Raw genomic sequence first — 11,945 nt, 5'->3', positions numbered from 1 at the left:
CAAAGGTCCCCAAAAAGTCACACAACAGGCCTGTTTCTCCAAATCTAGGGAGCCCCTTGGGGTAGGGTGGCCTTCTGGCAAAGGAGGTCACACCTGACTTGGCCATTACTATCCCAGGAACTCTGGGCGGTCTGCTCCACCTCCCCAGCCTTGGGGCCTTGTTGTCGGAACAGGGTTGAAATGCGGAGGAAGCCACCTAATCTGGGGGATGTCCCTATCCGACTGGCTGAAAGCTAACTGCGGCCAGCACCCATTCCAGCTCAGCCTCAGCACCCATTCCAGCTCAGCCTTTTGCCGTCCGTATGTGTGATCAGGACTGTGTCTCTGTTTTCTCATCGGAAAAATGAGAAGAACAGTTCCTTCCTCCCAGGTCTGTTGTGAGGACTGAATTAAAGGATGAGAGAAGGAAACCAACCAGCATGGGGCCTGGGTGACTGGATGTGAATCAGCCAGCACAGTAGGTGCTCAATACAGGTTAGTAGCCTTCTCCCCATACCCCTGGCTTGACTGTGGACCAGTGTTACCTCAGTCTAAATCCCACCCAAATGGCATGTCCCTTCCCTCCTCAACCCAGGGGCAAAATCCTCCCAGGAAAGAAGACCAGCTGTTCCCATACCAACAAAAGAAAAATACGGTAGGGTCCCTGGCTTATCCCTTGGTAGCAGACGGGATCTTGTTGAGGAATCCAGTATGTGTTTAGGAGGGTGGCCTTGCCCCCTTCCCATTGCTCTGAGCCAGCCCGGGAAATCTCTTCACCAGGGATTGGTTCGGGCTGGCTGAGTGGGTCCAAGGGTGATTGGTCCAGGGGTGGCTGGACCTCTGCTCAGGGCCTCCAGGAGATTTTTTTCCTCCCTGTTTGCCTCCTCTTTTGGGAGGGCCACTGTGTGTGGACATGATGGTGTAGGTGTTACGAGAGAAGGCCAGGAAAATCGCAGAGCCCCAAACCAGAGCTGCAGGATAACCACTCCTGGACCCACCCACCTCTAGACATTTTGTTTAATGAGATAATCAAATGTCAGCGTTGCTGAAGATAACGTGAGTCAGATTTTCTCTTCCATGCAGCCAAAACCAATCTTAACTAAGACAACCTTCCCGTTATGGCTGTGGTGAGGACTCCATGAGACATAATGCAGCTGAAGCACCTCCCACAGTACTAGCCCGTGGTGAACATTAAAAAATCTCCCTCCATTTTATTATTTTTACTTTTATTGCAGTTCAGGCTCTGTGTTTATCAAGCTAATAGGGCATTCAGCTCTCTGGCAACAGCATCTTTGCAGGAAGAGGCAGGCTCTGGAAAGTAACAGGGATTCCAAACTCTCCCGAGCATCCAGATGTTCCCCTGTAGGAGTCTCAGTGTGTCCAGATGTCCACTGTCCAACAGAGACAAGACATCCGGGCAACTCTCTGATCCCACCCAGCCTCCACTCCCTTATCTGGCTATTACAGGGTCATGATGATAATGTCAAGACCCCGCTCCTTCAGAAAATGGGGGCTTTGCCTGGGAAAGGACAGCCCTTTCCACCCCCATGCCCCTGTTTTCTCTATTCCAGGGACCAGATCTGGTTCATGTCTGCATTCTAAAGGCCACAAACTGTGACAGGAAAGGAAAATACTGTGTTTTGCCTTCTTCAAAACTGAAAAGCAGCGCTATCAGAGAGGGGCAGTTGTAAATATTTTTGCAATTAGAGCTCTAACTTTAGTTGGTAATTTAGGCCATGCAAAACACTTTAATTTTAGCTCATCCCCACAAACCCCTATAAAAGGGGTACTATTATTATTCACAATTTGCAGAGGGTGAATCAAATCCCAGAGAGACTCACTGAGTAACCCAAAGTCACACAGCACCTCCTTTGACAGGCTAAAGCATAAGAATTCGATGCCCTCTTAGACAGGCTAATTTCTCCCTTGTAGTATGAACATACCTTGGGCTTTCTCATCTCCATACTTTTATACATGCTGTCCACCTTCCTGGAAGCCATCTCTTTCTCTTCCTTTTGATTTATCCAGATCTGTTCTGGGAAGACGTGCTAGTCCAGGTCCTCTGAGACAGCCAAGATGGGATGAGATTTACTGGGGAAAATGCCAGGGAGGAAAGTAAAGAGGAAGCCAAAGAAGGCTGGGAGATGGGGATGGAAGGAAGGAAAGAAGATGGGCAGTTGTACATTGCAGTGCAGTTCTAAGAAAGTTCAGTAAGGCTGACAAGAAATCCTTGCGTTTCCAAAGGTGCCTCAAGTCTCCCGAGAATGGGCCCACCTCAGGGTCCCTGCCTCCCTCGGTGATTAACTACGAGCAGCCCCTGGGAAGGGTGGCTTCTACGCTTCTACTCAACTGTAAAGATGACTCCAATGGTCCATCTGTCAATTAGGCTCCGCACAGGAGATCTGAAAGGTGCATTTTCATGGCTGCTGAAGTAGGGAAGTATATTTACCATCTTAAATAACAACCAAAAACAAAAAAAAAAGAACTGACTATATGTTGCTTCCATAGACATGAATTGTATCAGTGTAAGAATACATTCTTTCACTTACAGAAGCTGGGCCAAGTTGAGTGGAGGAGGGGAAGGAGAGAGACTAAGGCTGAGAGTTCCTACTGTTTTTGTGCTGCTAAAAAGAGGGTGGCCAACTCAGGTCTCTACACAACTATGATAAATGAATGAAGCAAGCCTATCACATAAGGGAGGCAATGGTGGGGAGTAAGGGGTAATGGAAAGCCAGAAAGCCCTGCCCCATCCAAAAAGAAGCTGCCTCTACTCGATTCAGCCAACTATGGCCATGCAGAAATACATGTGCAGTGTGGCCAGCTCTTCTGGTTTAAAAGAAGCCAGAAATAATGGCTCGCATTCTTTTAAAACACCGTATATACCAACAATACACATATACCACCTAATTTTGGCCCTAGAGTTTTGTTGTGCCAAAGACCAATGGTGTAGCCATTGGGGGTATGCAGAATAGATCTGGAGCTGAAATGTTAAACTAAATCACTCCATAGACTCAAGGGAGGACAATAGTTTTAGGGGGAAGCCTGAGGGACAAGAGGTGAAGGCCAGGTACTTGAGGGCAGGTTGCAGTCCTGTATAGAAATCAGCCAAGTGAAATTCCCTGTGGAATTAGGAGTGGCCAAATGACCGTTACAGTTGGAGATGTGTAACACTGAATGTTTGTTTGTTTGCTGTGTTGGGCTATGGAATAGCAACACACACACACACACACACACACACACACACTCTCTCTCTCTCTCTCTCTCTCTCTCTCTCTCTCTCACGCACCACCCCTAGTTGCCCCCAATGTTCAGGAACAGTTTCTACACCCCTGGGGTGACCAGCTCATCTTGGTTTGCCTGAACTTTCCTGGTCTTAGTGCTGCAAGCCCCATATCCCAGGAAATCCCTCAGTCCTGGACCAACAGGAAGGTTGGTCACACTATCAGCCCACATCTGCCATGTGCGAGTGGGTGAGGCTGACCAGAGATTGGGTCAGAGCTGTGGCATCTTGGACCCTGAGGAGAGTCATTACTAAGTCCCACAATTAATTAACCACTCTGGAACTGTCTTGTGGTAGATTAGCCCATGGTCTCCAGTTCTTCCCCTCTCCCAGTATTGGAATTAGACATTCACCCCCTTTGCCACCTGCCTGCAGGGACTCCCACTATGGGCACAGGATGTTTCCCTGACCCAGTTGTGGTAGGCTCATGCATGGGATTTGCTCTGACCAGTGGAAGGTGAAGAAGTGATGGTATGCTAGTTCTGCATAAAGATTTCAAGAGGAATCATGTATTTCCATTTGACCTTCTTGGTTTCTGCCATTAGCCATGACACACGACGGAAACCTAAACCTGCAGCCTGAAGCAGAGACTTCTCAGATGACCTGCAGACCTATGAGTAAGAAAATGAAGATTTGCTATTGTAAGTCATGGAGATTTTGAGGTATTTGTTACACAACAAAACTGATTAATGCATACCTGATCTCTGAACTTTTTTGAGTCAATTTGGTTAGATGTCCTTTGTATCACTTAGATGCGGAATAGGCTACATTTCATGCTTTGAACCTTGGTGCTCTTGTCTATACAAGGCAGTAATGACAAGGCCTCCCTCCCATGGTGGCTGCAAGAAGATTGTGTGTCTAGCACATACAGTAGGCATATAATAAAAGGAAAGAAGTATAATTCTTTCAGCACACACTTGCTGAGTATTTATCAGAACTGTGCGAGCCTATTAATCAAAAATTTTAGAGGAGGAAAGAAAGAAGGCAAACCTCCCATATTTGGTCATTTTAATACAGGAGTAGAAGAAACACGTCTGGATCAGAGGCAGAGGGATGGAGGAACAGACGTGTTTTCTGACATCAGACCTTGTAGCCGATTGTCTGTGTGATGGGGCATGTCTGTGGGTTAGGAGTTTTGAAGGTCTCTAAAAAAATGAGGATTTCAGCTGCAATGAAGCCACCCTCCAGCATCCTTCCCTCTAGGAGAGCCAGGAGTATGCAGAGAATGTGGTCGGCAAAGAGCCCAGAGGCGGGAGACAGCTACCCAAACACAGGAAGGACTGAGCTGGGCAGCCTCTCTTTGTTCAGCTTTTCCAGGCTAATTCCACTTGGGCCCATCTCAGGCAGGACATGATGGTCAGGAGTGGTCTTGCCCTGCTTTCCAAGCCATCTGCCAGAGGTGGGTGGGTGCTGGAGGAGAGGGGCTTCAGCAAGCCTCCCCTCCTTTGATTTTCCCAGGACAGGAGTACAGGCAGCCCCATGGCTCCCAACCAGCTGCTTTGGCACTTGGGAGTGGAAAACGTGACGCAGTCCATGCGCAGTCTCCTCAACTCTCCCCTGTTGTGCCTGAGATCCGGCCTGACATGGAAGACAAGGAGAAAATAGACCTATGTTGATCTGATATGCAGACCGATCCCAAGAACTGGCCCTCCTGCCACCCTGCAGCAACCCGAGCGCCTCAGAACCTCTGTTTTCTCATGTAGAAAATGGGGACAGTCATAGGTGTTTTGCTTCTGTCTCAGAGTAGCTGAAGAGGACCCAGTAAGATAATGGGGCGAGGAAAAATGGCTGCATTTGGCAATATTTTTCCTCTTCTCCTTGAAATTATACCAAAGCATCAAGGACAATGGGGAAAAAAACCCTACAAACTCCATTTTTAGCAAAAACAGAAGGGTACAATGCATAAACTTCATAATATATGTGAAAATTTCCGAAAGCTGCTTTAATATAGGGCAGGAGTCATGCAGAAGGTGGTAAGTGGGCTCAGTGGTGGCAAATCTCAGAAGCATCGGCAAAAAGCCTTTCTGGAGAAGAGTGCTTGCCCTGAGATGAAATGCTATACTCTTGATTTGTAAAAATGCGTGTAGGAACTGGGATGAGTAGTGTTGGCAGCCTTCTGAATTTGGTTAGGTTCAGGGAAACAGAGGAGTATAACAAAGGATTACAGTGAGAAGACATCTTTGCAGGAAGCAATCTGTCTTTTTGGCAGCAGACGAGAGAACCTTCAGTTGTGAAGTCAGGAAACTATCCTCCTTCTGCTCCACACCTACAGGAACAATCAGTAAATAGGTGATCCAGGAAAATCAAACCTTTCCAATTACACGTTTTAAAAAATCTGTGTAAAAACCTTGACACACAAAGGTGTTATATTAAACTATGTAGAAAAAGAGAATAAAAATCTCCAGTAGTTTTTAAAATGTTAACACAAAGGATGAAAATTGTATCCAAATCATTCTGGCATGAAGGAAAAAAAAATTGAGCAATCACCTCAATGAAGGAATACACAAAAGCAGAAATAAGACAGAAGATGGCCCACAGAAGGAAATAATGATCATGAGCTGGCAGAACTCAGGAAATAAAAGGGGAAAAAAATCTCAGAAATTAAGACAAAATTGGAAGAACATAAAGGAGAATCGAAAATACAGCAAGAGACATAGATGACAGAAATGAGAAAAGAAAAAAATGAAACAGAAGAAAGCAGTCGAAGTGAATCTACCTCAACAGGTGGTGGTAAGGAGAAGTTAATGTCTGGAGGTGCTGGGAGCGCTGGGTAAACGTAGGCTGTTAGAGTACTTATCCCCGCCTTCCATCTTCCTCCATAACAAACACAGAAGAGGGGGAAGGAAGGTCTTTCCTTCCTTGGTGTTCGAGGGATTCCCCTGCCTGTGATTTCAGAGCTGGCAGGATATTGGAACCACATTTTCCTCTGCCTGGAGAGAGCTTCCTTGAGAATGAAACCAGCTCCCTAGGGATGCAGAGCCCAGAGACAGAGAAAAACTCATTTCTTTAGGCATAATCCCTGGATCCAGCTATGCCTGAAGCTAGAATGTGCCTAACTACATGGACCATTAAATTCTCTTTTTTGCTTAAGCCAATTTGGGTTTGGTTTCTGTCACATAGAATTGTATAAGTTCTCCATTCTGAGGACTAAATAAAATAGCAAATGAGAATTATCTGTTGCATACTTGGTGCTTAATGGGTGAAACCTATTGCTATATTCTACCTTTGCAAACCTTCTCCAGTGCTTTCTGGGAGAGGCAGTTGGATACCAATTAGAGTAATACAGCTTCTCCTTCCCACATGCCTTGATCAGCTTCATGGACATGCAACCTGGGCACTGCCACAGGGCCCCATGCTCAGAAGGGCCCCATACTTGGTTTAATGCTCTGCTGTCATCATCTTAAAATTCTTAATAATTTTCACAAGGGGCCCCATGTTTTGATTTATACTGGATCCCACAGATTATATAACTGGTCCTCATACAGTGTGATCTTCATTTTCCAGGCGGGAAAAATCAAGCTCAGAGAGGGCAAGCAAGTAACCCAAGGTCACACAGCAAGAAAACAGTAGAGCCAGAAATCAAATTCTGATTCCAAGCCCCAAGTTCATAAGATCTACATGCCAGTGCCTGGACAATTCTTCATGTTTGGGTAGTACTTTACAGTTTATGAAGTCCTGCCTTACACTCTTGACCCTTGACCCTCACACTAACCTTAGAAGCAATAGGTGTCACCTAGGCCAGAGTTCTTGGGTGCCAAGCAGCAAAAAACATCCCAGCTCATTTAAGCCAAAAAAAGGAAAATAAGAGGATATTGGAAGAACTTGACAAGCTGGGACTCGGAAAGGACAGTAACAGGCCAGTTCCAGGGACATGGGAAGCAGGAACCAAAGGACTGGGTGTTCAGGGCACCAACTGTTCCCCAACTAAGCATTAGTTCTTCTTAAGTTTCTGGTTTTCCTAAGAGAAAATCTGATCAGCTAAGCTTAGGTCATGTGCCCTCCCCACTGACCTTGATGGACTGCCAAGCACATGGGGAGGATGGCTCCCCAAAGGAGGATCAGAATGTGGGGTGGAGAGGTTGCAAGTGGGTCAGGGGTGACCGCATGCCCATTTCCAGATGAGAAAAGGGAGACCAGAGAGGACCAGGGATCAGTAAGGCCACAGAGCCCTGGGACAGTGGAGTCTGACATCCAACCAGAGGCCCCACTGGCTTTCTCCTCCAGGACTCCAGGTTGGTGGGGGAACAGAAGGGCATTGCGTTCCCAGAAGGAATGAATGGCTGGCTCCTGGAGATGTGCCCTGACACAGATGAGGCCTTCTAGGTGCAGGAAACCACCTTAGACTGAGCTGCATTCAGGGATCGAGGCTTTGCCCTCCTGCTCCAGTGAACAGACTCTCACTTCAAATCCAGCCTCACCCCTCATTTTTTAAGAGAAGCCAGAAAAAAAAAAAAAGCATGTTTTCCCAAGATATAAAATACTGCATGGATCAAATAAAATATGTCCAGGTTGGAAGCAGCCTAAAAATGGCTCATGTGTAAACCCGGACTTCTCCTTTCTGCACACATAGATTAAGGTCCTATTTTCATAGATATTAAGGGTTCCATTAAGATTGCAAATTTCCTCACTTTGAATTCAGATAGAAAAATGAGCCTTTAAAGTTTCTCCATAGAGGTCATCTAGTGCAATGATTGGAACAAGGGATGTTCTGGAGCCAGAGGACCGACCTGGGTTCATTTGTCTGTATGTAACAGTTGAGAGGGAGGCTTTTTGATTGCAAGGGATAGAAACTGAACTCAAATTGGCTTAAGCAAAACAAAAAACAGAACAAAAAGTGATTTCTTGGCCCAAACAGGGAAAGTCCAGAGGTAGAATCCTGGCTTCAGAGATCTGGGGGAAAAAAACAATTAGATCACAGCAGAATCCAGCAATGTTTCTCTCCGTCACTCAGCTCTGCTTTCCTCTGTGTTGGCTTCACCCCCAGGTAGGCTCTCCCTGTGTTGTCTCAAGATGGCCCTTAGCAGCCTTACATCCTGCCAGCTCAGAAACCTGAACGGAAGGAGAATGTCTTTGTTAAAGTCTGGGACTGATTCAGGTTGGCCTTATTTAGGTCAGATGCACACCCCTTTACTAGCTCCTGTAACCATATGAGATGGTTGTATCAGCCGAGCCAGGATCTCCTACCCACTTCTGGAGCTGAGATGGAGACTGGGATAGTTTCACCACAATGATGCCTAATTACGGCCTCCCTGGACCCAAGACCTTTGCAACGTGAGTTCGTTCCACACACTCTGAATCTGGGCTGACCTGAGACTTGCTCTAGCCAATGGAATGCAGGTGAGATAGGGCAGGGACATGGGACAAGCATCATGATTAATTTTCCTAAAAATGCTGAGATATAAATAGCATAATAAGATGAGGAGGGACTTATCTTAAGGCTAAGATTCCATTTTAAAAGCAGAGAGTTGGGAAGTAAGATTCCTAACTATTCTTTGGCAATCAGCCAACAACCTACCTTAAATGAAGACAAGCAGTTTTAACTGGTATGTTCCTAGTGCTTGAGGGTAACCACTATATACGGGGAGAAACAGGATCATAAATGTCTTACGTTAAGTTTATCTTATAGAATTATCTGGAGGACTGACTATAGATAATGCCATAGTGTCTCTCACTGGAGATAGACATTATGAGACCACATGACAAACTTACACCCCCCCTGACTCTTTATTCCATTCTTGAAAATCCTTAAAAGACAGAATACCCACCTTTTAAGCACACCTCCTCTCAGAGGTTTCCCACACGCCCCTTTCTTTGAGTGTGTACTCTTTTGCCTTAATAAAGACTTCTCACTGCTCAATTTACTTGTCTCTGCGCTCTTCCAGGGGTGTCATCGTTACTTTGCTATTTCATTCTGTTCTCCAGACTTTCCCACAAGTCTTCATTCTGTCTCTGTTCAGCCCCAGGTAAGAAGGGAGGGGCTACAGAGATCTCTGATTTGGGCTTGCAAGTCACCTGGGTGACCCGGACAGGACTGCAACTGTACGGTCATGCTCTTTAGTAGCCTGCCTGAGAATCAACTTGCTTTGCCTTTGGGAAGTTTTCAGAGCATAATCTCCCTCCATTCAGTGCTCTGTGGCTCCCCCAAATTCTGGGGTTGTAAGGGCTTAGTTCCCACGCCATGCAGATCCAAGCGGACACTGGGCGCTAGGTGACGCTGGCTTTATGAGTTGGCAAGGGGTTTGCACTATGCGGAACAGGCATTCAGTGAGCCCCCTTCACTCCCTCTGCTCTTTCTTGCTTTCTACAGCCTGCCATTGCGACGCTCACTTTAATGAACTCCTTCCTTACCTACACTTATCCGACCTGTTCATGAATTCCTTCTCAATCAGAGTCAAGAATCCTCTCCCAGATTGAGGTCTTACCAAGTGCACAGGAAGACTGGATTGGATTGCCTGTTAACACAGGGAAGCGACAATTGCGTGTTGCATCCCAGACCTCAGGAGTCCTTGTAGTTTCTGCTCTCTCTCGGATGCCGGCCTAGCTATCAGGAGAACAAGCCTGGACCAGTCTGGTGCAGGATGAGAAACCACATGACAGAGAGCCCAGGCCCCCAGCAGTGGTCAACTTGGGTCAGCTGACAGCCAGCTGACCTCCCCAAATAAGAGCATGCCAGCCAAGTTCAGGAGAGCTCCCTGCCCAACCCACAATGTCCACAGATGCATGAGACCAGCTGAGGCCCAAACTGTCCAGTGGTCCATTGATTTGTAAGCAACAATAAATACTTAGTATTTTAAGCCACTGAGTTTGGGGGCAATTTGTTATGTGATAGAAGCTGCAGACACAGGAGTCAGTGTGCCAGAACCGTGTGCACTGAGCAAAGGAGGGGTGGGTCCAAAATAGGAGATGGGTTCTATGGTCAGCAGGGCAGGATGAATTTTGGGGATCTATTGCTCAATGATTATCACCCCCATTTTGTGTGCAGGGAAACTGAAGCTCAGATAGTTTCCTCAACTGGTGAGAGTGAGAAGTGAGACTTCTACCAGAACAACTAAAAATAAATTAAGTGAACAACTCCAATTCAGTGGAGCATAGACACAGATGTTACCATGCACCTGAGATGAATCAAGAATGACAGCTGAATACTGACTTGAGCTGAGTTTCCTGGCAGATAAGGTGAAAAGGGAAATGTTTTGAGTTACCTGTGCCTGTTCGCCTGATATTGTAGAAGAAGAAAAAGAAGAGGAAGAAGGAGAAGGAGGAAGAGGAGAGAAAAGAGGAAGAAGAAAAGGGAGGGAGGAGGAAAGAAAGAAGAAAAAGAGGTTATGTACAAGTTTGGAGACAAATGTTTTCCTGGCCTTGAACCCAAGATGGCAGTGAGGGCTCTGTAAATAAGGAATCTAACAGAAAAATAGTCTATTAGGATAGATGCTTCTCATTTCCCTCCCCATGAAAGTTGAAGTCAGCCTATGAACTCAGGTATTTCTGGGGAGAACTCAGAAAATGAAGTCATCTTTTCTTTCCTTTCTCTTTTTTTCTTTCCATCCTCCTTTCCTTCCTTCTATCTTCCTTTATTTCTCTCTGTTTTTCTCATGTTAATAATATAGAAGTTTATTTCTGTCTCTAGTGTAACAATTTAGAGATCTCTGGTCCAGGACTGATGAGGTAGCTCAGTCATTCCCAACATGAAGCCTCAGTCTCTGAGTGAGAGTGGCTGCTCTGGATCCTGCCTTCACATCTGCCTCCCAGCCAGCAGAAAATAGGAAAAAGCAAGAGTTTGCTTTTGACTAATCTAATCTACCTTATTGCAGGACTAGGACTGGCAAAAGCCAAAGGAACAGAAGTCAAGTGCATCTGTAAAGCTGAAAATTGGAAGGTTGCCAAGGTTTAAATCTTGATTTGGTTTACCAGCCGCAGTAGTTTCCTATGCCTGCTGTAACAAATTACCACAAACTTAGTAAACCTCAAAGTTCTGGAGGCCAAAAGGTCAATATCAGTGTCACTAGGTGGAAACCAAGGTTTCTTTCCAGAAGCTCTAGAGAATCCTTCCTCATCTCTTTCAGCTGCTGTGGCTGCCACCATTCCTTTGCCTGCTGCCACATTGCTGCGATCTCTGCCTTGTCTTCACATTGCCGTCTCCTCTTCTGTGTGTCTGTCTGCTCTTCCTCTGCCTTTCTCTTAGAATGATACATGTGCAGGCATTTAGAGCCCAGTTGGATAATCCAGGATAATCTCCTCGTCTCAAAATCCTTAAACTAATCACATCTGTGAAGACTTCTCCATAAATGGTAACATTCACTGGTTCCAGGGATTATGACCTGATGTCTTGGAGGTCCACCAGTTAGCCTACTACGCTACCCGTATGACCTTGAGCCAGTGTCTTGGCCTCACCCTGCCTCAGTTTCTTTACTGTAAAATGACAGTAGCTACCTTCTTGGGCTATATGAGGATTAACTAATCACATAAAGCACTTGAAAGAGTGACCAGTATGATAAGAGCTTTCAAATTGTGAGCCTTTGATATGATCACGAGTCTTTGGCTATGACTCAAATCTCCATAAGGACAGTCTCTGTCTTTGTCCCATTCACCATGTATTCCCAGCACCTGCTCAAGGACGTGCATATAGTCAGTGCTCAGTAAATATTTAATGCATGCATGCCACTGTCTGGCTGTGTGACTTTAGGGAAGT

General features: G+C 46.0%; 1 long non-coding RNA gene across 1 annotated transcript; it reads left to right on the top strand.

The window, feature by feature from the left end:
- Window positions 1-337: 337 nt before the first annotated feature.
- LOC108391983 (uncharacterized) lies at window positions 338-7,800 on the top strand. Its single transcript, XR_012131283.1, has 3 exons — window positions 338-474; window positions 575-634; window positions 3,805-7,800. It is a non-coding gene; the product is annotated as an uncharacterized lncRNA (long non-coding RNA).
- The last annotated feature ends 4,145 nt before the right edge of the window (window positions 7,801-11,945 follow it).

This window comes from Manis javanica, chromosome 5 (assembly GCF_040802235.1).
Source record: "Manis javanica isolate MJ-LG chromosome 5, MJ_LKY, whole genome shotgun sequence".
Lineage (NCBI taxonomy): Eukaryota > Metazoa > Chordata > Mammalia > Pholidota > Manidae > Manis > Manis javanica.
This window is presented reverse-complemented; position numbering and strand designations above follow the sequence as displayed.